We start from the raw sequence: 5607 nt of genomic DNA, 5'->3' as shown, positions 1-5607 counted from the left end.
GCATGAAGAAGAGGGGACACATGTTGATGTAGAAGAGACATGAAGAAGAGGGGACACATGTTGATGTAGAAGAGACATGGAGAAGAGGGGACACATGTTGATGTAGAAGAGACATGAAGAAGAGGGGACACATGTTGATGTAGAAGAGACGTGAAGAAGAGGGGACACATGTTGATGTAGAAGAGACATGAGGAAGAGGGGACACATGCTGATGTAGAAGAGACATGAAGAAGAGGGGACACATGTTGATGTAGAAGAGACATGAAGAAGAGGGGACACATGGTGATGTAGAAGAGACATGAAGAAGAGGGGACCAGGGTCGGCTCTAGAACAAATCAAATGGGGGGGGAAATCATTTACCAAGGGGGGGGCACACACTGCCGTCAACAACCAACACACAAACACCAACGCAACTTCAATTTAAAAAAACATGCTGTAAAGTCTATTGTCTTTCACACACATTGCAGGGTGTAGTGCTATTGTATAGCGCACCTATGACTTGTGCATACATGCACGGTTGTGGCACGACCACCAAAACAGAAACATATGGACATAGGCCACCATATAAAAAGTGTGCAAATGTATTTAGTATCCTATCCATGTGAACATGTTTTAGGTGGGGGTGGACCTAACGTCCTCTAGGAGGGTCTGGGGGCATGCTCCCCCGGGAAGATTATTTTTTAAATATTGAAGTTGAAAGCATCAATCTGGTGCACTTTGAGAGCAACATGAAGAGATCTATGGATACATCTCTCAACATCCATATGAAACAGAACTGTAAACAGATTTACTTTTTCTTTATGGATATTTTACTAATCACTCCCCTTATAAATGGTATTCTTGTGTTACTGTCCTATAGTATTTCATACCCGTTTTTCATTGATTCTCTTATTCTTTAATAACTATAATGATCATATAAAGGTAGTCTACTCCTCGCAAATACTTGTTTACATAAATGGTGACCAAACCGTTTGAGACCCACTGAGATAACTTACACTAAAGTGAACCATCTAAACACTGAGAGTCCTTTACCTCACTGAGCTGACGTTATAAGATCCTCTCAGTCTGACAGGAGAGGACTCTCCTCCACCTTGGTGTAGAAACAGCTCTTTATATCCGTTAGCATAGCTAGCTAACCAGATGCTAACAACAATATTCTACGTTACCGCTCGCGCATTGACAAAATGCGCTCGTGCCACACACAGAGAGCCGAGCTTGAATGAAACACATAGACCCATGTACTTGAACTGTACTGTATATCATATTATTTTCGATGGCTTTACTGTATAATCAGTTTAACAGATGGACAGATCGCCACTGGGCTTGCATCTAAACACACAGCCACGGAATGATAACAAAACAAAAGTCGGGGTCATTGGTCAAGCAACACACCAATCAGAGAGCAGCAGTGAGCACACCTCAGGCTGTGTTTCATATAAAGAATAAATAAAGAATACACATTTGTATTCTTTATTTCTGATGTACTTCACACAAAAAACTTTTGGTGGAAACGTTTTAACTTATATGATTAAAAAAAAAAACGGCAAAGTGGCAATAAGGCTTGCCCACCCTGCGTTGGGGGGGGGCACAGTGACTCATTTGGGAAGGCATGGCCCGCGATTGACCCCCCATGACGCCGACCCTGGAGGGGACACATGTTGATGTAGAAGAGACATGAAGAAGAGGGGACACATGTTGATGTAGAAGAGACGTGAAGAAGAGGGACACATGTTGATGTAGAAGAGACATGAAGAAGAGGGGACACATGTTGATGTAGAAGAGACATGAAGAAGAGGGGACACATGTTGATGTAGAAGAGGGGACACATGTTGATGTAGAAGAGACATGAAGAAGAGGGGACACATGTTGATGTAGAAGAGGCATGAAGAAGAGGGGACACATGTTGATGTAGAAGAGGCATGAAGAAGAGGGGACACATGTTGATGTAGAAGAGACATGAAGAAGAGGGGACACATGTTGATGTAGAAGAGACATGAAGAAGAGGGGACACATGTTGATGTAGAAGAGACATGAAGAAGAGGGGACACATGTTGATGTAGAAGAGACATGGAGAAGAGGGACACATGTTGATGAAGAAGAGACATGAAGAAGAGGGGACACATGTTGATGTAGAAGAGACATGAAGAAGAGGGGACACATGTTGATGTAGAAGAGACATGAAGAAGAGGGGACACATGTTGATGTAGAAGAGACATGAAGAAGAGGAGACACATGTTGATGTAGAAGAGACATGAAGAAGAGGGGACACGTGTTGATGTAGAAGAGACATGAAGAAGAGAGGACACATGTTGATGTAGAAGAGACATGAAGAAGAGGGGACACATGTTGATGTAGAAGAGACATGGAGATGTGGATTTTGCGGTTTAATAGATGACCTTTTAAAAGGAGAGTTATACAAGTGATTTTCACCGAAGGAGCAGTTGGGTTGAATACAATTACAAAGGGTTTAACACGTAGGTGAATCATCACAGATGAGTGGGGGGGGTTCTTATAGAAGCGGCTAAAAGGGTATAGGACAACAAAGGTTGTGAACCACTGAAATCATCCATCTTTGTATTGGAAGTAATGTTAATATTTTCTGTTCATTGAAACAATTAAATAAAACAATATTAATACAATTATTGTTTTAAATGTCACTTAACGCGTACGCTATAGCTCAAAGCCAAATGGGAACTGGTCATGTCATATGTTGCAAGGCTTAGATACAAATAATGAACATAAAAGAAAATAGGAAAACTACAGTTGTGTGAAGTAAGTAGATATACTCAAGTACTTGATTTGTAATGTAAATCAGAGTTGGGAGAAGTACTCACATCTTGTACTTGAGTAAAAGTAGAAGTACTCAGATCTTGTACTTGAGTAAAAGTAGAAGTACTCACATCTTGTACTTGAGTAAAAGTAGAAGTACTCAGATCTTGTACTTGAGTAAAAGTAGAAGTACTCAGATCTTGTACTTGAGTAAAAGTAGAAGTACTCAGATCTTGTACTTGAGTAAAAGTAGAAGTACTCAGATCTTGTACTTGAGTAACAGTAGAAGTACTCAGATCTTGTACTTGAGGGTTAAGAGAGCCACCAGGGTGGGTGGAGGGGGGTCTGGAGGACGGGCTTGGGCACGGCAGAGGACCCAGGGGCACGGCAGAGGACCAGGAAGGGGTCTCGGGCGGACGGCCCGGGAGCAAGGCAGAGGACCAGGAAGGGGTCTCGGGCGGACGGCCCGGGGGCAAGGCAGAGGACCAGGAAGGGGTCTCGGGCGGACGGCCCGGGGCCAAGGCAGAGTCCAAAATGGGGGTTATGGAGCGGCGAAGGCCACCGCGGGCGAACTCAGGGGGCCGAGCATGAGGGCGAGGACTGCGGCCGGAAGAGTCAGGGGGCCGGGCCCGAGGGCGAGGGCGAGGACCGCGGCAGGAAGAGTCAGGGGGCTGGGCTCGAGGGCGAGGACCGCGGCTCTCAGGGGGCCGGGCTCGAGGGTGAAGACTGCGGCTCACAGAGGGCCGGGATCGAGGGCGAAGACCGCGGATCTCAGGGACCCGGGCTCGAGGGCGAAGACCAGAGAGCTCCGGAGGCCGGGCAGGAAGGCGCTGACGGGACAGTCCCGGAGGCCGGGCAGGACCCGGTGTCGGAGCTGGTGGGACAGGCCTCGGCAGGATCCCCCACGGAAGAGGACCAGGACACGGGATTTGCAGGATCCCCGGCAGGAGAGTAGTCGGCGGGGCCTCCAACGGCACAGTACATAGGATTGGCAGGATCCCCGGCAGGAGAGTAGACGGCGGGACCTCCAACGAGACAGGACAAAGGGTTGGCAGGACCCCCGGCAGGAGAGTAGTCGGCGGGGCCTCCAACGGCACAGTACATAGGATTGGCAGGACCCCCGGCAGGAGAGTAGACGGCGGGACCTCCAACGAGACAGGACAAAGGGTTGGCAGGACCTCCGGCAGGAGAGTAGTCGGCGGGACCTCCAACAGCACAGGACAAATGGTTGGCAGGACCCCCGGCAGGAGAGTAGTCGGCGGGGCCTCCAACGGCACAGGACATAGGATTGGCAGGACCCCCGGCAGGAGAGTCGTCGGCGGGGCCTCCAACGGCACAGGACAAAGGGTTGGCAGGACCCCCGACAGGAGAGTAGTCGGCGGGGCCTCCAACGGCACAGGACAAAGGATTGGCAGGACCCCCGGCAGGAGAGTAGATGGCGGGACCTCCAACGAGACAGGACAAAGGGTTGGCAGGATCCCCGGCAGGAGAGTAGTCGGCGGGGCCTCCAACAGCACAGGACAAAGGGTTGGCAGGACCCCCAGCAGGAGAGTAGTCGGCGGGGCCTCCAACGGCACAGGACAAAGGATTGGCAGGACCCCCGGCAGGAGAGTAGACGGCGGGACCTCCAACGGGACAGGACAAGGAGCTGGCGTCGTCTGGGGAGCCAGCAGGAGACGAGGTGCTGGAGTCGGCCGGTACGCCGACAAGACTCGGGGAGCTGGCGTCGGCTGGGGAGCCAGCAGAAGACGAGGTGCTGGAGTCGGCCGGTACGCCGACAAGACTCGGGGAGCTGGCGTCGGCTGAGGAGCCAGCCCTGTAGCCGAAACTGGAGTCGAGCCCATGGCTTCCGGGGGCGGTACTGAAGCCGGAACCATGGCTGCTGGGGCCGGAACCATGGCTGCGGGGGTCGGAATTGAAGCCAGAATCATGGATGTATGGTCCAGTTCTGGAGCCGGAAACATGGCTGTAAGGTCCAGTTCTGGAGCCGGAAACATGGCTGTAAGGTCCGGTTCTGGAGCCGGAAACATGGCTGAATGGGCCGGCTCTGGAGCCGGAACCATGGCTGTAAGGTCCGGTTCTTGAGCCGGAAACATGGCTGTAAATTCCGGAGCTGAAGCCTGGATCATTGCTGTGTGGGCCGGTACTGAAGCCGGAACCTCCAACGGCACTTCAGTAGGGACTGGAGAGGGAACTCGAGAGGGGACTCGAGAGGGAACTTGAGATGGGACTAGAGTTGGGATTTGAAAAGGGACTAAGGAAGGGACTAAAGGAGGGACTGGAGATGGGACTAGAGATGGGACTAGAGGAGAGACTTGAGAAAGGACTTGAGAAAGGACTTGAGAAAGGACTTGAGAAAGGACTTGAGAAGGGACTAGAGAAGTGACTTGGGAAGGGACTAGAGAAGGGACTAGAGAAGGGACTTGAGATGGGACTATGGCAGCTGGGGCAAGAGCTGGGTCTGGAACCATGGCCGCTGGGGCCAGAACCATGGCCGCTGGGGCCAGAACCATGGCCGCTGGGGCCAGAACTGGGACCAGAATCATGGCTCTTGGGGCTCGGGCTGCTAGCCTGGACTTGCGACTCCTTCTCCTAGAAGCCGCCTGAAGGCTCCGTGGACCTCCAAAAGCCAGACGAGTTCCAGAAAACGACTCCTGGACAGGAGCAGGAACTGGGGCAGAAGCACTGGTTGACTCCAGACGGAACACACAGAGACGATTGTATTCAGCAGGCTGGAAATCACACACCCAGAGGAAGTCCAAAATCCAGCCAGGTAAGAACTTCACCAAGTCTGGTTTTCTCCATAGCCAACCGGTGCGCCTCTACCAGAGCGGCCTC

Source organism: Gymnodraco acuticeps, unplaced genomic scaffold (genome assembly GCF_902827175.1).
Source record: "Gymnodraco acuticeps unplaced genomic scaffold, fGymAcu1.1, whole genome shotgun sequence".
NCBI lineage: Eukaryota > Metazoa > Chordata > Actinopteri > Perciformes > Bathydraconidae > Gymnodraco > Gymnodraco acuticeps.
The sequence above is the reverse complement of the archived record's forward strand: the minus strand, read 5'-3'. Positions refer to the sequence as shown.